Raw genomic sequence first — 21128 nt, forward strand, 5'->3', positions numbered from 1 at the left:
TTTTCTTACGGTGTTTACTGAAGGGGTTAACTAGTGGGGCAGTTTTATAGGTTGGGTCGTTACGGACGCGGCGATACTAAATATGTGTACTTTTATTGTTTTTGTTTGTTTTTTTTAGATAAAGAAATGTATTTATGGGAATAATATTTTTTTTTTTATTATTATTTATTTAGGAATTTTTTTTTTTTTTTTTTTTTTTACACATGTGGAAATTTTTTTTTTAACTTTTTTACTTTGTCCCAGGGGGGGACATCACAGATCGCAGATGTGATAGTGTGCACAGCACTCTATCAGATCCGCGATCATACTTTCATCGGAGCAGGCTGCAGCTTTCATCTGCAGCCTGCTCCGACCCGGAAGTGCTCCCTGCAGGACCCGGATACAGCCCCTCGGCCATTTGGGATCCGGGGCCTGCAGGGAGAAGACGTTCGGTACGAGGTGAGTACATCACCTTGTACCGATCGTCTCAGGGAAGCACGCAGGGAGCCCCCTCCCTGCGCGATGCTTCCCTGTACCGCCGGTACACCGCGATCATGTTTGATCGCGGTGTGCCGGGGGTTAATGTGCCGGGGGCGGTCCGTGACCGCTCCTGGCACATAGTGCCGGATGTCAGCTGCGATATGCAGCCGACACCCGGCCGCGATCGGCCGCGCTCCCCCCGTGAGCGCGGCCGATCGCGTATGACGTACTATCCCGTCACCGGGAATTAAGGCCCACCCCACCTCGACGGTATAGTACGTCATACGGGCTTAAGGGGTTAATGTGAAAAAAATGACCTTTTTTGAATTTACCAAATGGCTGCAATGAAACAAAGAGTGAAAAATTAAAAGGGTTCTGAATACTTTCCATACCCACTGTATATAACAGTTTTGCAGTATAATAATGTCCAATATTTACATTTATTTAGTATTTTATTTCATTCAATTCCACTGAAAAATATAATTATAGTGGCATGTAAAAGTTTGGACACACATGCTCAAAAGTACTGTTAATGTGAACAGTTAAGCAAGTTGAAGAAGAAATTATAAGAGATTTCTGAGGATGTCAGGGACAAGATCATAGACCTGCACAAAGCTGGAATGGGCTACAAAACCATACGTAAGACGCTGGTGAGGAGACAACTGTTGATGCAATAATAAGAAAACGGAAGAAATACAAAAGGACTGTTAATCGACATCGATCTGGGGCACCATGCAAAATCTCACCTCGTGCGGTATCCTTGATTATGAGGAAGGTGAGAGATCAGCCTAAAACTAAGGGGCGGACCTACCACCTGTGCAGCCGATGCAACTGCATCGGGGCTTCAAAGTGGAGGGGGCCTTTGCAGCCAGGGGAGTACTGCCAGGGGCCCGGCTTTCTGCTGCTTCAGTAGACTGCTGCCAGCAATGTACTGTACTTTAGATGTGTACAAGAGTCGGCATGGCCATACTGTAGGATGCTAGCAGGTGCATAGGATGTAGTGACACACAGGAGGCAGAGCAAGGATTAACAGGTTCTTTATATCAAAACAGTGATAGCACAAGCTGGGGATAAGGGATGTGAACTTGCGGTTGGTGAAAGTGAAATGTAGAAGATAATAACAGATTAACTTATCAGTCTCTGTGCGGTGGAGGTAGGTGGCTGGAAGATCCCTCGGCGGCGGCGCGAGATGTCTCTGATCCGGTCCTGCAGAAGGGTGAAGCACTGTCTCTTTGCGATGATGAATCATCCGGGTCCTTTGGCATGTGATCTCCTGATCCGGGAACACGGTGGGGTAAAGATGAAGTTTTTCAGCACAGTGGAAGAAGCAGAAAGTTCAGTAGAGAAGGCCGCAGTAGAAGCACACAGTCCAGCAGACACAGCCACAGGCACAGGCCGGTCCTTAGCAGGCACCACATGGATGGGACTAAGCGGTGCCTCTGCGGTGGTGAGGGGAACCAAGGTACGCACTCTATCCTGGTCACTACTCGGTGCGCATGTCTCTCTGGGCTGAGGATAGTATGTGTTGGCAGTATCGCTAGCTGGGGATACAGGCACAGCTAGCTGGCGTGAGTCCGTCAAGAGGGAGTCAACTGTCTCACTACTCACAAGCTTGTTCCCCGCCAAGTGTCCCGTCTTCCCGCTCACACTGCTATTTATGTAGGACCCGCCCCCAGCAGTCAGGTGTTCAGAACTGTGGCAGTCAGGAACTTCTTCCCCCTGGAATATTGGTGACAGTCTCAACAGTTCCAGCCCAGACACGCAGGAGGGACCGCTGACTCGGTACACCTCCCTACACTACCAGCATTGCAGACACTGCCGGCTGTGTGTGTGGGCGTGTCTGCATACATCTGCCGGAGAGGAGAGATGAGATCAGCATACCAAGGGGGCCGGGGCAGGAGGTATGTGACAGGGCTTCATCTGATACCAGCGTCATGTCTTGTTTCTGCAGAGGCTCTATCGCAGGCACTGTGAGATTTATTGCACCATCTTACACTTACATACAGATCAGGTCACTCTGTCAGTGGTGTCACTGGCTCCAGAGTCACCCGATCTGTATGTAAGCTGAAGCTGCAGCTGCACTCATGTTTCTTTCAATGACAATGACAACCAGTCCACCTGTCCCTGTAGCTGAAAAACACCCCCATAGCATGATGCTGCCACCACCATGTTTCACAGTTGGGATTGTATTGGGCAGGTGATGAGCAGTACCTGATTTTCTCCACGCATACCGCTTAGAATTATCACCAAAATGTTCTATCTTTGTCTCATCGGACCAGAGAATCTTATTTCTCATAGTCTTCGAGTCCTTCATGTGTTTTTTTTTAGCAAACTCTATGTGGGCTTTCATATGTCTTGAACACAGGCAGGGATGCTTACCTGTTCAAGGCCTCCAACAATTGCACTACCCAGGGTGCACCAGGCCCAAGTAAAGATAGCAAACAACACAGGTGCAAATAATACCGATGCAGCCAACCTACAATCAGGAATTGGCTGCTTGGAGCACCCGTGCAAAAAATAGTCTGTATGTGGCATGTTCACACAGGACTGCAAAGTATATGGTGAAAAGCCTATTAATGACGCCATATATATAGCGGGCTAACCATGATGCATCCTGTGTGAACAGAGGCCACAGTGTACAGAGCCATCTAGGGCCCAGGCGCACCCTGGACAAATGTACAGTGCACCAAAAACATAACAATGTATGCAAGGTATTGGTTGATATTATGGCCACAATATTGAAGCTGCCAACCCACGTCAAGGGTCCTTGTATCTTGGCAGTCCTAATCTAAAAAAACACCATTGGAGGAAAACCTCCACTAAACTCAAAAAAAACACCAGAACACAGGCATGCTTACCTGTTCAAGGCCTCCAACAATTGCACTACCCAGGGTGCACCAGGCCCAAGTAAAGATAGCAAACAACACAGGTGCAAATAATACCGATGCAGCCAACCTACAATCAGGAATTGGCTGCTTGGAGCACCCGTGCAAAAAATAGTCTGTATGTGGCATGTTCACACAGGACTGCAAAGTATATGGTGAAAAGCCTATTAATGACGCCATATATATAGCGGGCTAACCATGATGCATCCTGTGTGAACAGAGGCCACAGTGTACAGAGCCATCTAGGGCCCAGGCGCACCCTGGACAAATGTACAGTGCACCAAAAACATAACAATGTATGCAAGGTATTGGTTGATATTATGGCCACAATATTGAAGCTGCCAACCCACGTCAAGGGTCCTTGTATCTTGGCAGTCCTAATCTAAAAAAACACCATTGGAGGAAAACCTCCACTAAACTAAAAAAAAACACCAGAACACAGGCATGCTTACCTGTTCAAGGCCTCCAACAATTGCACTACCCAGGGTGCACCAGGCCCAAGTAAAGATAGCAAACAACACAGGTGCAAATAATACCGATGCAGCCAACCTACAATCAGGAATTGGCTGCTTGGAGCACCCGTGCAAAAAATAGTCTGTATGTGGCATGTTCACACAGGAATGCAAAGTATATGGTGAAAAGCCTATTAATGACGCCATATATATAGCGGGCTAACCATGATGCATCCTGTGTGAACAGAGGCCACAGTGTACAGAGCCATCTAGGGCCCAGGCGCACCCTGGACAAATGTACAGTGCACCAAAAACATAACAATGTATGCAAGGTATTGGTTGATATTATGGCCACAATATTGAAGCTGCCAACCCACGTCAAGGGTCAAGATACAAGGACCCTTGACGTGGGTTGGCAGCTTCAATATTGTGGCCATAATATCAACCAATACCTTGCATACATTGTTATGTTTTTGGTGCACTGTACATTTTTCCAGGGTGCGCTTGGGCCCTAGATGGCTCTGTACACTGTGGCCTCTGTTCACACAGGATGCATCATGGTTAGCCCGCTATATCTATGGCGTCATTAATAGGCTTTTCACCATATACTTTGCAGTCCTGTGTGAACATGCCACATACAGACTATTTTTTGCACGGGTGCTCCAAGCAGCCAATTCCTGATTGTAGGTTGGCTGCATCGGTATTATTTGCACCTGTGTTGTTTGCTATCTTTACTTGGGCCTGGTGCACCCTGGGTAGTGCAATTGTTGGAGGCCTTGAACAGGTAAGCATCCCTGCCTGTGTTCTGGTGTTTTTTTGTTTAGTTTAGTGGAGGTTTTCCTCCAATGGTGTTTTTTTTAGATTAGGACTGCCAAGATACAAGGATCCTTGACGTGGGTTGGCAGCTTCAATATTGTGGCCATAATATCAACCAATACCTTGCATACATTGTTATGTTTTTGGTGCACTGTACATTTGTCCAGGGTGCGCCTGGGCCCTAGATGGCTCTGTACACTGTGGCCTCTGTTCACACAGGATGCATCATGGTTAGCCCGCTATATATATGGCGTCATTAATAGGCTTTTCACCATATACTTTGCAGTCCTGTGTGAACATGCCACATACAGACTATTTTTTGCACGGGTGCTCCAAGCAGCCAATTCCTGATTGTAGGTTGGCTGCATCGGTATTATTTGCACCTGTGTTGTTTGCTATCTTTACTTGGGCCTGGTGCACCCTGGGTAGTGCAATTGTTGGAGGCCTTGAACAGGTAAGCATCCCTGCCTGTGTTCTGGTGTTTTTTTTTTTTTCATATGTCTTGCACTGAGGAGAAGCTTCCGTTGGCCACTCTGCCATAAAGGCCCGACTGGTGGAGGGCTGCAGTGATAGTTAACTTTGTGGAACTTTCTCCCATATCCCTACTGCATCTGTGGATCTCTGCCACAGTGATCTTGGGGTTCTTCTTTACCTCTTTCACCAAGGCACTTCACGGACGATTACTCAGTTTGACTGGACGGCCAGGTCTAGGAAGACTTCTGGTGTTCCCAAACTACTTCCATTTAAGGATTATGGAGGCCACTGTGCTCTTAGGAGCCTTGAGTACTGCAAAAACTCTTTTGTAACCTTGGCCAGATCTGTGCCTTTTCACAATTCTGTCTCTGAGCTCCTTGTCCAGTTCCTTTGACCCCATGATTTTCATTTGGTCTGACAAGCACTGTGAGCTGTGAGCTCTTATATACACAGGTGTGTGCCTTTCCAAATCAAATCCTATCAGTTTAATTAAACTCAGCTAGACTCCAATGAAGGAGTAGAACCATCTCAAAGAGGATCACAAGGAAATGGACAGCATGTGACTTAAATATGAGTGTCTGAGCAAAGGGTCTGAATACTTATGACCATGTGATATTTCAGGTTTTCTTTTTTAATAAATTTGCACAAATATCTACATTTCTGTTTTTTTTCAGTCAAGATGGGGTGCAGAGTGTACATTAATGAGAAAAATTAACTTTTTTTAATTTACCAAATGGCTGCAATGAAACAAAGAGTGAATAATTTAAAGGGGTCTGAATACTTTCCGTACCCAGTGTGTATAGGGGCCTATGTGAGAGCTCATGCTATATATAGGCGGCTATGTGAGGGCTCATGCTGTATAAAGTGGGCTCTGTCAGGGGTCACCCTATATATAGGAGACTTTATGCTGTCTCATACTGTATATAGGAGGCTATGTCCAGGTTCATACTGTATATAGGGGGATATGTAGGAGCTCATACTGAATATGGGGAGGCAATGTAGGGGCACATATTATATACAGTGCCTTGCGAAAGTATTCGGCTCCCTGGAACTTTTCAACCTTATAAAACCACTATGAAAATGATAATGGTGGAGGCCCGCAAAACTAGAGATGGCTATAAGAAGATAGCATAGCATTTTCAAGTTGCCCTTTCCTCAGGTCTAAATGTAGTTAAAAAATGTCAGTTAACAGGAATAGTGGAGGTCAAGATAAGGTCTTGAAGAGCAAGCAAAATTTCAGTGAGAGCTGCTCGTAGGATTGCTAGAAAGGCAAACCAGAACCTCCGCTTGACTCCAAAAGACCTTCAGAAAGATTTAGCAGACTCTGGAGTTGTACATTGTTCTAAAGTTCAGAGACACTTGCACAAATATGGCATCAATGACAGAGTCATCAGAAGAAAACCTCTCCTGCATCCTCACCATAAAATTCAGAATCAGAAGTGTGCAAAAGAACATCTAAAAAAAGCATGATGCATTTTGGAAACTAGTGCTGTGGTTCTATAAGGTTAAAATAGAACTCTTTGTCTACAATGATCAAAGGTATGTGTGGAGATAAAAGTACAGAATTTCAGAAAAAGAACATCTTGCCAACTATTAAGCATGGGGATGGATCAATCATGACTCCAGGTTGTGTTGCAGCTAATAGCATTGGGAACATTTCATGGGTAGAGGGTAGGATGGATTCAATGAAATTTCAACAAATTATGGATGCAAACATAACACGATCTGTAAGAAAGCTGAAATTGAAAAGCGGATGGCTTCTACAAGGATAATGGATAATACGTGGTTAATAATCCTAAGCACAAGTCAAAATCCACAATAGACTACCTCAAAAGGTGCAAGCTGAAGGTTTTATAATGGCCCTCACAGTCCCCTTATCTGAACATCATTGAAAATCTATGAAAGTTGAAGTAGTAGAACATGGCACTCATACACTGAAGGAGGGGAGGTGCTCAAGTAGGGTATCCAGCCCGAAATATCCAGAATTAGAATAAATCTGAAGAGCACGCCACACAGACAGCGCTCACCCTCCGCGACCTCGGTCGCATACCACTTTGCGCTGACGCATGCAGGACTCACCATGGCATCCAGGCATTTTTAAACCCTCATTGGTTCCGTGAACGGCAGGACATTAACATTATCTACAGTACCAGTAATTTGTTCTGATGAAGGTCCGGATGTGGACCGAAAACGTTCAACCATTTGCCTATGGATGCACATTAAATTATTTATTTTCAAGCTACACTACCAATTGAGTGGCAAGTTTTTTTCTAATTCTTAATATTGAAAATCTGTGGTTAGACCTCAAAATAGCAGAGCACAAAAGACGGCCCAGGAATCTCACAGAACTGGAAGAATTTCCTAGAAAGAATGAATGAAAATCCTGCAGGAATTGAAAGGCTTTTGTCTGGCTAGTAAAAGCGTTTCAAAGTTGTAATACTTTCAAAACGGGTTGTTAATAGTTGCTAAAAATGCAGGATGCCCAAACTTTTGCATCGGCACATTTTCCTTTTCGTAATTTTTAAAATGTAAAAGATGAAAAATATTTTTTTGCATAAAATACAAAACAAATGTAACATCTTTAACTTTAGGCCTTTTAGAGATCATTTCATCTTCAACTTGCTTAACTGTTCACAATAACAGCAATTTTGACCAGGGGGTGCTCAAACTTTACATGCCACTGTATATAAAATCTACTATATGACATGTATACATTAAGCTCATTTGTATAGTAGAAAATGTGGTATGTGCAGAAAGGCTCAAACAGGACCTCTCTGATTGCCACCTAGCAGCCAGATGATTTACCTCTATCACTCTGTATAATTGTATTCTGCCCATAGGTCATTTGCTAATGGCTGGCAGTGCAGCCACCTTAGTGCACATTAGTATTCTGAAGCAGAGTAATGTGATATATACAGAGCTGCGGAGTCCTTCTCCGTTCATTAGCCGGTGGATGAGATCTGTACTTATTTAACCTCCCACAGCAGTCAGATGAAAATGTTATAGGAAATATCGCATTTAGCCAGGATGCATGTAGTTATTTGCTCTTCATAAAATAAAAGCATATTTCAGGGTTGTGTGAAGGAAACGGAAGCGCTTTAGCAGAGTAATAGTTTATAGGCTGATGATGTGTTGTATCTGTCTGAAGTTTGGAGAACATGTCATTGCCTTCATTGTAAAAGGGTCAGAAAACACCTTTCTTCACCTTCTGATAAGTCACTTGCTGTCATGTTGTTGCCTTCACTGTTATTATAAAGTTGCCTATAGTATGTGTTCCGCCATGCTGGCACCAGTTTCTTTAAGCACATCACCCGGTAATAAAAATGAGCCAACCTTTTGAAATTCAAATTCGCCGGCTTCACCAAATTTTTATCAAAAATTAGATTGATGGTTGATAAGTTTAGGGCAATCTCAATGCTGGAACGCTTGCAATTGCTTGAAAAATACACATGAGTGAGAGGAGATAGACAGGAACTCACTGACCATAAGAGCTTATCCTCTGTAGAAGAGAGAGAACCCTGCTGACCATAAGAGTTTACTCTCTATACAAGAGAGAGGATCCTGCTAATCATGAAAGCTTCCACTCTACAAGTGAAAGAGAGAGAGGACCCCACTGATCATAGCATATGCTCTAGAGAAGCAAGAGAAGATCCCGCTGGCCATACTTTACAGGAGGAAAAAGAGAGAGAGAGGACCCTCTGATCATAAGATTTTTGTGGGCTTTGCACTTTCTGCAATGTCTTTATAAGTGTACGAATACATCAATACAGTAGCAAAAGATACAGGGGCTGGTGCGCCCATACAAATCCTGTGGTCCCCAAATAACTTACATATTTATAGATATAGAATAGCAAAGTGAGAAAAATAAAACATAACTTTTACATCACATATGTAAAAACTACTATAGTAGTATAAAATGAGAACACCTCAGTCTCTCATGAATATAGATTTAAATGATCATTCCACCACAGTGGTGGACACTAGTGCATCTGTAAACACTAGTGCTGGGCGAGCACTAAAATGCTCGGGTGGAGCAAATGGAATGCTCGGGTGCTCAACCTGAGCAACGAGCCCAATGTAAGTCTATGGGAAAACCGAGCATTTTAGGGTCTAAAAACATCAGAAATCGATGGGAACAGTGCTCAATTGACATGGGAACATCATGGCGAAGACCACTGGAAGCATTTCTGACTCCCAGGTCACAGCTGTGAACAATGTTGTCAGTGTCTTACGCCACTTTTACAGGCGCACAATAAAACATACAAAAACGAAACCAAAATGGATTTTCCTGGGAAATATGTCAAGGAACATCCTTTACAGGGAAATGATTTGTATGTAAGGCAAAATAAATAACCTAAAACAAAAATATTCCTCCACCACTTGGGCTATGTTCACACGTAGCATTTTTTATGCGTTTTTTAAACTTTACCATTGCTTTCAACCAAGATAAATGCATTCACTGGGAAATGTCATTTTAACATTTTACAACCTTATTTGGCCATGTGATGTGTGACACAGACACATCATCAGACACATCCTGTTTCATTTATGAAGAAGGGACTCTGAAAGTCACAAAGTCTATTTTTATAGGGCCAGCAGTCGGCCCTCACTTTTCTTAGAGAGCCATCAGCCGGATATGCTTTGTTGTTCCCATTATTAAACAGTGGGTCCCTTATACTGTTATTGTGTATGCAGTGAGTGGCCGGGCTGCCCAAAATTTGGACGCAACCCAACAACCCATTCAACAGACGTCATGGATGACCATATGCAACCAAAGTTCCCAGTATTCATTTGGTACTCCCATACTGTTTGCTTATGGATTGAATGCAAGGCCTGCCCTGCCCCAAAGTTACACGCACCCTAATAAGCCTTTGAACACACGTACTGGATGGCCAAATGAAAACCAAGTTCACATTATTCATTTGGTACTCCCATACTGTTTGCTTATGCATTGAATGCACGGCCTGCACTGCGCCAAAGTTACATGCACCCCAATCAGCCTTGGAACCCACATACTGGATGTCCACAGGAAAACCAAGTTCACATTACTCATTTGGTACTCCCATACTGTGTGCATATGCATTGAATGCAAGGCCTGTCCTGCACCAAAGTTACACGCACTCCAATAAGCCTTTGAACCCACATACTGGATGGCCACATGAAAACCAAGTTCCCAGTATTCATTTGGTACTCCCATACTGTTTGCTTATGCATTGAATACAAGGCCTGCTCAGCCCCAAAGTTACACACACCCCATTAAGAATTGGGCGGTTTGTCACCTAAGCATATTAGCTTCAGCACAGCCTGTTGATGCTTGGCTGAGGCAGTGCTGCAGTGCTACCAGCTTGTGACTGATGTGCTCATTTCAGAGATGTAGGCTGAAGAGGAGGAGGGGGTGCAGGACTGTGACTGTGGGGACAATCCTGAACAGCATTGGGAGGATGTGTTCCTTCCCAAGGTCCCACTGGGTCACGGCTTCCACTATGTTAACCCAGTGTGCCATCACTGAGATGTACCATCCCTGCACACAAGCACTTGTCCACGTATCAGTGGTTAGTTGGACTTTCCCAGTAACAACATTGTTGAGGGAATGGGGAATGCTGTGAGACACGTGCTTGTGTAATGCAGGTACTGCACACCGGGAGAAATAGTGGTGGCTGGGGACCGAGTACCTTGGGACCGCCGCTGCCATCAGGTTGCGGAAAGCTTCCATCTCCATGAGCCTAAAAGACAACATTTTGAGCGCAAGCAGATGAGAAATGTGTGAATTTAGTACTGTGGCCTGTGGGGCGTTGGCTGCGTATTTCCACTTGTGTTCCCATGACTGGGGTAAGGACAACTGAAGGTTGCGCTGAGACAAGAACGTGGATGTGCTTTATGATGGTGCTAGTTGAGTGTGGGCAACAACAGTTGCAGGGCAGGAGGCATCGTCACATGCAGCGTTGACAGGGGATTGGCTTGCATGCACAACAGTGGAAGAAGCAGTGGTGTCACCCGCAGACACTGTTTCTTGAGCCTGGGGTTCAGCCCACAAAGTCGGGTGCTTTGCTGCCATGTGCCTGATCATGCTGGTGGTGGGCAGGCTGGTAGTTTTGCTACCCCTGCTGATGCGGGCATGGCAGGTGGTGCAAATGGCCTGATTGAGGTTATCGGCAGAGTCTTTAAAAAACAACCAGACTCGGGAACACCTAAGGGTTGTATTGCCAACTTCCGTCACGTTGGTGCTATGAGGAACGGTTGCCCACCTTCTGTCTGTGGCCCCACACTGCTTCTACCTTCCTGTTGGGGTGCTACGCATCCCTCCCCCTGTGTGCTGCTGTCCTCACACTGCACATTCTCCTGCCAGGTTGGGTCAATCACTATGTCATCCACCACCTCGTCTTCCACTTCCACACCCTGGTCCTCCTCCTGACTTTCTGACAATTGTGTCTCATCTTCGTCCTCCTCTTGTGACACGTTACCACCGTTGCCTTCGTGTGACAGTGGCTGCTCAAATATTTGGGCATCGCTACATGCGATCTCATCTTGCCCCGCTTCAAGTGGACCGGGCGATAGGCCCCAATCTATAAATGGAAAAGTGAACAGCTCTTCGGAGTGTCCAAGTGTGGGATTAGTGTCTCTGGGCACTCAGCATGGTGGGAGGAAGGAGGATCAGGGTGAGGAATATGCGGTCCAGACTCATGGCTACTCAGACTCGTGGAAGACAGGGTGCTTGTGGTGGCTAAGTCACTGGAAGCATTATCCGCTATCCAACCAACAACCTTTTGATACTGCTCTGGGTTCAATAGTGGTGTTCTGCGGTCCCCTAGTAATTCGGACAGGAAAGTTGAGCGAGAAGAGGTTTTTCCTCATAGTTCATTAGGGGAGGACATGTGCACGTTTCTTAAAAAGTTAAAGGCTGAATCTCCAAGGTACACCCTGCTGGTATCAGAATACTGTGGCTACATTGTGCTTACTGTCCACCACTCTGGCGGTATATTCATTTAAATCTATATTCATGAGAGACTGCGGTATACTCATGTTAATACTACTATAGTAGTTTTTACATACAGTAAATACTCGAGTATAAGCCGAGATTTTCAGCCCACTTTTTTGGGCTGAAAGTAACCCTCTCGGCTTATACTCGAGTCATACGCAGGGGTCGGGGAGCGGAGCTGTGTAGTAATACTCACCTGCTCCTGGCGCGGTCCCTGCACATCTTTTCCCCGGCGCCGGCAGCTTGTTCCTGTAGTGAGTGGTCACCTGGTACCGCTCATTACAGTAATGAATATGGACCCAACTCCCAAAGGGGTGGAGCCACATATTCATTACTGTAATGAGCGGAACCATGTGACCGCTCACTACAGGAAGAAGCTGCCGGCGCCGAGGAACAGACATGCAGGGACCGCGCCAGGAGCAGGTGAGTATAACGCAGTGCACTATATTCACCTGCTCCCTGTTCCACCATTGGTGCCGCTGCATCTTCCGTGTTCTCTGCAGTGATGCTCAGGTCAGAGGGCACGATGACGTGATTAGTGCGCGCTGCCCTCTGCCTGAACGTCAGTGCACAGGACGGAGAAGACACATCGGCGGTCGGCGGTGGACCGGGAAAGGTGAGTATAGCTAGTGCCGGGGCCTGAGAGGTGAGTATGTGATTTTTTTTTTTTAATTGCAGCAACAGCATATGGGGCAAATGTCTGTATGGAGCATCTTATGGGGCCATGTGCAGCATTATATGGGGCAAATATCTATATAGAGCATCTTATGGGGCCATGTGCAGCGTTATATGGGGCAATTATCTGTATGGAGCATCTTATGAGGCCATGTGCAGCATTTGTGCAGCATTATATGGGGCAATTATCTGTATGGAGCATCTTATGAGGCCATGTGCAGCATTATATGGGGCAATTATCTGTATGGAGCATCTTATGGGGCTATGTGCAGCATTATATGGGGCAAATATCTGTATGGGGCCATGTGCAGCATTATATGGGGCAAATATCTGTATGGAGCATCTTATGGGGCCATGTGCAGCATTATATGGGGCAAATATCTCTGGAGCATCTTATGGGGCCATAATCCACATTTGTGGAGCATTATACGGGGCAAATGTGTCTATGGAGCATCTTATGGGGCCATAATCCGCATTTGTGCAGCATTATATGGGGCATATTTTAATATGGAGCATCTTATGGAGCCCATCATAAACTGTATGGAGCATTATATGGGGCGTATTTTGTATGGAGCGTCTTATGGGGCCATCATGAACTGTATGGAGCATTATAAGGGGGCCCCTGATTCAATATGGATATTCAAAAACACTTAAACTAGTGATGTCTCAATTAATTTTACTTTTATTGGTATCTATTTTTATTTTTGAAATGTACCAGTAGCTGCTGCATTTTCCTCCCTAGGCTTATACTCGAGTCATTAAGTTTTCCCAGTTTTTTGTGGCAAAATTAGGGGGGTTGGCTCATACTTGGGTCGGCTTATACTCGAGTATATACGGTATATGAAGTAAAAATTATTATTAATTATTTTTCTCACTTTGCTATTCTATGTATGAGTACATCAACTACACCTTCAAAATGTTTATGTGCAAAAAATGTTTCTGGATTCAATTAGTCATCCATACAGTTTAACGCGGTTCTTGTTGCATTATGGTGGTATGTAACACTCCAAGAAAGCATTTAACAATTTTTCTGGATCCAATTGCTCATACAAACAGTTGAAACTAGAAGCTGACATACAATATAAAAAGATACATGGTACCAAATACTAATGAAATGTATGTAAACTTTTGACTTTGCAGTAAGTAATCAAAATGTCATAAAACATTCTCTCTCTCTCAATATTCTGGCATTTGGCAAATATTAATAATTATGGTAATCCTAATTGACCTAAAACGGGAAAGGTTTATTCTGATTTAATGTCAGATATTGAGAAAAACATGCATATGTGTCTTTTTATGTAGTGTATGTGAACTTCTAGTTTCAACTGTACATGGTTTGTGGTACATTTAGAGAGTTTATAGCACTCCAAAAAAAATTGTTTAGATTCCATTAGTCATTCATAGAGTATTTAACTGCTTTCTATTAAATTTTGAAGGTATATACACAACAAAAGAGAGTTGAAATATTTGTCTATATTTAGTTAGTCATGTATAGAGTATTAGGTGCTTTATGTGACATTAGAGTGGTATTTAACAGTCCAAAAAAAAGTGTTGAAAAAGTTATCTTGTTTCAGTTACACATTAATAGAGTGTTACTTGCTTTATCGTACATTTCTGTAGTATATAACATTCCAAAAAGCATTTAATTTTTTTTCTGGATTCAATTATTCATCCATATAGTATTATGTGCTTTGAGCATAAACCGACATGTTTAGCGCACCTGCTAGTGCCCTCTCAGGGCATGGATGCCAAAATAACCACAGGAAACCTGGACTAATCCCATAATGAATTAGACCTATATAGAATCGGAGTAAGACGCCCCACAAAAGTATTGATCAAAATATCACGATTTAGTGAGAAAAATGTATATAACTTTATTACACAATACAAAAAAGTATAAAATCACAGTAAGGTAATGGATAATTGGTGATGACACAATAGACGGAAACAGCAGTACCATATAATTACATGTTTGCACTGTGTAGCAAAAAAGCCTCTGTTCATGGAGTATAGAACATGGAGTATAAGCCCCTGCACAGCTGATTATGCCACCAGTCTCATAGTGAGTTTAAAACCATGGCGTTACCTGGTTAGAGACTAACTCTCAGTTTAACAGGCAAAAAATATTGACGCTACGGTTAAAGTGCATGAGTGCTTAAAAAAAAGTGCTTCAAATAGTGCTTACCCATGCGGATATCGTACCTGCTGGATCCGTGGCCCTGACGCACATTTTGCAATATTTGCTTCACGGGAGGCTTGTTTCATGTATTATGTGCTTTGTGGAACATTTCTGTGTTATGTCACACTCTAAAAAAGTGTTTAAAAATGTTTCTTCATTCAATTACTCATCCATACATTATTACGTGCTTTGTTGTACATTTTGGTGGTATATAACACTCCAAAGAAGCTTTGAAAAATTTGACTGGATTCAGTAACTCATTACTAGAGTATTACATGCATTGTGGTACATTTTGGTGGTGTAAAACATTCCAAAAAAGAATTAAAAAGTTTTTCTTGATTCAATTTCTCATCCTTACAGTATTACGTGCTTTCTGGTAATTTCAGAGGCATATAACACTACAAAAAAAGTTGTAAATTTTTTCTTCATTCAATTAACCATCCATAGAACATTACATTATTTGTTGTACATTTTGGTGTTATATAACACTCCAGAATGAGTTGAAAAATGTTCTGTATTCAATTACTTATTCATACAGTATTAACTGATTTGTTTTACATTTCTGTGCTACTTAATATTCCAAAAAAGCGTTGAAACATTTTTTGGGATTCAATTACTCATCCATACAGTATTACTTCCTCTGTGGTACATTTCAGTATTATATAACACTACAAATAAAAGTGCTGTAAAATGTTTCTGGATTCAATAACTCATCTATACAGTGTTACTTTCTCTATGGTACATTTCTATATTATATAACACTACAAAAAAAATTAAACATTTTCTGGATAAAGTTACTCATCCATGTAATATTATGTGCTTTGTGGTACATTTTGGTGAGATATAGCAGTCCAAAAAGCATTGAAAATATCTTGTTTCAATAACTCATCAATAGAGTATTACGTGCTATGTGGTACATTTTGGATTGTATATAACTCTCAAAATAAGCGTTGTAAATTTTTTCTGGATTCAATTCAATTGTAAAGCAATGCAGAATATGTTGGTAAGTTGGTATGTTGTAAGACTCTTGAAGGAGTGACCGGATGAATATTGCAGCTAGATCAAGGTGGCACATCAGCGAAGGTGGCAGGAGCCTGTGGTCTGGATGCAGCCACTTTACTGGAACCACCAAGGCCCGAACCCAGGCTGAAGACTTCACTTGAGTTCTTGCTGACTGCAGACTCGAGAGCCAGGATTGGGCAGTGGAGATGAGGAGTGAGACAATGTAAGGGTATGTTTCCACGTTCAGGATTGCATCAGGATTTGATCAGGATTTGACGCAGGTAAAATCTGCACCTGAGGTCACTGGCAGGTCACCTGCGTTTTTCATGCGTTTTTGATGCGTTTTTCATGCTTTTTTTCATGCGGATTTGTGTGTGTTTTTGTAAGCTCAATAAAGATATACAAAACAAAAATTGTGATGTAATTTCTTGTCCAACCTCTTCATTTACACACTCCATTGAAGAATATACTCACACAGCTAGATAGATAGATACGATACATATCTATCTATCTATCATATCCATATATCTATCTATCATATCTATCTATGGATCTATCTATCGTATTTATCTATGGTATCTATCGATATATCTATCTATTATCTACCGATATATCTATCTATAAATATATCTATACATAGATATATCGATAGATAGATATATTAATAGATAGATAATAGATAAATAGATAATAGATAGATACAATAGAGAGATATGATAGATAGATAGATAGATGGATACGATAGATAGATGCGACAGATATCTATCATATCTATCTATTGTATCCATCTATTGTATCTATCATATCTATCTATCTATTGTATCCATCTATCGTATCTATCTATCTATCGATATATCTATAAATATATCTATCGATATATAGATATATCGATAGATAAATATATCGATAGATAGATAATAAAAAAATAGATAATAGATAGATAATAGATAAATAGATGATTGATAGATAGAGACGATAGATAATACGATAGATAGTTACCATAGATGGATCACACAAGCGAGAAACTCAGACGAGTCTTGCATCTTAATACCCGGCACTGCCGCTGACACTCCGGAGCGGAGTATGCAGCTGCATGTATTTCTATGCAGCTGCACACTCTGCTCCCGAGTGCCGGCGCCAGTGTCGGGTATTAAGACGCGAGACTCGTCCGAGTTTCTCGCATGTGTGATCCTGGCCTTAAATAAAGACACACACATGAAATCTACGTTAGGCCGGGGTCACACTCGCGAGAAACTCACACAAGTCTCTCGCTTCAATACCCGGCTGTTATGGACCTGGTGGTTAGGAGCACCCGGAATGACCTGATGAGTAAGTTCAAAATCGGGACAAGCTCTTGGTAAGTGGGAACTCTGCTGACCGCAACCCTACTCCTATCACACACAACTAGAAATAGCCGTGGAGCGTACCTAACTCTCCCTAGACGCCTCTTCACAGCCTAAGAGCTAACTACACCTAAAGAAAGAAATAGAAGCCTTACCTTGCCTCAGAGAAATTCCCCAAAGGTAAAGGCAGACCCCCACATATATTGACTGTGAGTTAAGAGGAAAGTCACAAACACAGGAATGAAACAGGTATTAGCAAAGGAGGCCAGATTCCACTAAATAGTCAGAGGAAAGAAAAGGGATCTATGTGGTCAGCACAAAAGACTACAAAAAACCACGCAGAGTAAGCAAAAAGACTCCCCACACCGACTCACGGTGTGGAGGTGCCACTCTGCACCCCAGAGCTTCCAGCTAGCAAGGGAACATCATGATAGCAAGCTGGACTAGAAATAGCAGTAACAACAAATGAACTAGCAAGACTTAGCTTCTGCTGGAGTAGACAGGTCCTCAGAGAAGTCCAAGAGAGATCTGAACCAATACTGAAACAATGACAGCTGGCATGAAGTAACGATCTGAGTGGAGTTAAATAGGGAAGCAACATAGCAATAAACGAGAGCAGCTGATAAAGCCAACCTCAGTGACCAGCAGTTCCGCTTGAAGCCACCAGAGGGAGTCCAAGAGCAGAACCAACCAAAGTACCATTCATGACCACAGGAGGGAGTCCGAGAACGGAATTCACAACAGTACCCCCCCCCTTGAGGAAGGGTCACCGAACCCTCACCAGGGCCCCCAGGCCGATCAGGACGAGCCAAATGAAAGGCACGAACTAAATCGGCAGCATGGACATCGGAATTAACCTCCTGACCATAGCCCTTCCACTTAACCAGGTACTGAAGCTTCCGTCTCGAAATACGAGAATCCAAAATTTTTTCCACCACATACTCCAACTCCCCCTCAACCAACACCGGAGCAGGAGGATCAACGGAGGGAACCATATGTGCCACGTACCTCCGCAACAACGACCTATGGAACACATTATGGATGGCAAAAGAAGCTGGAAGGACCAAACGAAATGACACAGGGTTGAGAATTTCAGAAATCTTATAAGGACCAATGAAACGAGGCTTAAACTTAGGAGAAGAAACCTTCATAGGGACATAACGAGAAGACAACCAAACCAAATCCCCAACACGAATTCGGGGACCAACACAACGACGGCGGTTAGCAAAACGTTGAGCCTTCTCCTGGGACAACGTCAGATTGTCCACTACGTGAGTCCAAATTTGCTGCAACCTGTCCACCACAGAATCCACACCAGGACAGTCAGAAGGCTCAACCTGCCCCGAAGAAAAACGAGGATGAAAACCAGAATTGCAAAAAAAAGGCGAAACCAAAGTAGCCGAACTAGCCCGATTATTAAGGGCGAACTCAGCCAATGGCAAGAAGGTCACCCAATCATCCTGATCAGCAGAAACAAAGCATCTCAGATAGGTTTCCAAAGTCTGGTTGGTTCGTTCGGTTTGGCCATTTGTTTGAGGATGGAAAGCCGAACAAAAAGACTAATCAATGCCCATCTTAGCACAAAAGGACCGCCAAAACCTAGAGACCAACTGGGAACCTCTGTCCGACACAATGTTCTCCGGAATGCCATGCAAACGAACCACATGTTGAAAAAATAATGGCACCAAATCAGAGGAAGAAGGTAACTTAGGCAAGGGTACCAAATGGACCATCTTAGAAAAGCGATCACAAACCACCCAGATGACAGACATCCTTTGAGAGACAGGAAGATCTGAAATAAAATCCATGGAAACATGCGTCCAAGGCCTTTTCGGGACTGGCAAGGGCAAAAGCAACCCACTGGCACGAGAACAGCAGGGCTTAGCCCGAGCACAAGTCCCACAGGACTGCACAAAAGAACGCACATCCCGTGACAAGGAAGGCCACCAAAAGGACCTAGCCACCAAAGCTCTGGTACCAAAAATCCCAGGATGACCAGCCAACACCGAGCAATGAACCTCAGAAATAACTCTGCTAGTCCATCTATCAGGGACATACAATTTCTCCGCTGGACAACGGTCAGGTCTATCAGCCTGAAACTCCTGCAGCACCCGCCGCAAATCAGGGGAGATGGCAGACAGAATTACCCCCTCTTTGAGAATACCAGCCGCCTCAGGGACTCTCGGAGAATCAGGCACAAAACTCCTAGAAAGGGCATCCGCCTTCACATTCTTAGAACCTGGAAGGTATGAGACCACAAAATCGAAACGGGAGAAAAACAGCGACCATCGAGCCTGTCTAGGATTCAACCGCTTGGCAGACTCGAGATAAGTCAGATTTTTGTGATCCGTCAAGACCACCACGCGGTGCTTGGCTCCCTCAAGCCAATGTCGCCACTCCTCGAATGCCCACTTCATAGCTAGCAGCTCCCGATTGCCAACATCATAATTACGCTCAGCAGGCGAAAACTTTCTAGAAAAGAAGGCACATGGCTTCATCACAGAGCCATCAGAACTTCTTTGAGACAAAACAGCCCCTGCTCCAATCTCAGAAGCATCAACCTTGACCTGAAAAGGGAGCGAAACATCTGGCTGACGCAACACAGGGGCCGAAGAAAAATGGCTTTTCAGCTACTGAAAAGCCTCAACGGCCGCAGAGGACCAATTCACCACATCAGCATCTTTCTTTGTCAAATCAGTCAAAGGTTTAACCACACTAGAAAAATTAGCGATGAAGCGACGGTAAAAATTAGCAAAGCCCAGGAATTTCTGGAGGCTCTTCACAGATGTAGGTTGAGTCCAATCATAAATGGCCTGAACTTTAACAGGATCCATCTCGATAGTAGAAGGGGAAAAAATGAAGCCCAAAAATGAAACCTTCTGAACCCCAAAGAGACATTTAGACCCCTTCACAAACAAGGAATTAGCACGAAGGACCTGGAATACCATTCTGACCTGTTTCACATGTGACTCCCAATCATCCGAAATGACCAAAATATCATCCAAATATACAATCATGAATCTATCCAGATACTTTCGGAAGATGTCATGCATAAAGGACTGAAACACAGATGGAGCATTTGAAAGCCCGAATGGCATTACCAGGTAATCAAAATGGCCCTCGGGCATATTAAATGCTGTTTTCCATTCATCTCCCTGTTTAATACGCACAAGGTTATACGCCCCTCGAAGATCTATCTTGGTGAACCAACTAGCCCCCTTAATCCGAGCAAACAAATCAGACAGCAGAGGCAAAGGGTACTGAAATTTGACCGTGATTTTATTGAGAAGGCGGTAATCTATACAGGGTCTCAGAGAACCATCCTTCTTGGCCACAAAAAAGAACCCTGCTCCCAACGGTGATGAAGACGGGCGAATATGCCCTTTCTCCAAGGACTCCTTTATATAACTCCGCATAGCGGCGTGCTCTGGCACAGATAAATTAAAAAGTCGGCCCTTAGGAAACTTACTACCAGGAATCAAATTTATAGCACAATCACAATCCCTATGAGGGGGTAGGACACTGGATTTGGGCTCATCAAATACATCCTGGTAATCCGACAGAAACTCAGGGACTTCAGAAGGAGTGGAAGCAGAAATTGACACCAATGGAACATCGCCATGTACCCCTTCACAACCCCAACTAGACACAGACATTGATTTCCAATCCAATACTGGATTATGAACCTGTAGCCATGGCAAACCCAACACGACCACATCATGCAAATTATGCAACACCAAAAAGCGAATATCTTCCTGATGTGCAGGAGCCATGCACATGGTCAACTGAGTCCAATACTACGGTTTATTCTTGGCCAACGGCGAGGCATCAATTCCCCTTAATGTAATAGGATACTGCAAAGGCTCC

This window comes from Ranitomeya variabilis, chromosome 2 (genome assembly GCF_051348905.1).
Source record: "Ranitomeya variabilis isolate aRanVar5 chromosome 2, aRanVar5.hap1, whole genome shotgun sequence".
Classification (NCBI taxonomy): Eukaryota; Metazoa; Chordata; class Amphibia; order Anura; family Dendrobatidae; genus Ranitomeya; species Ranitomeya variabilis.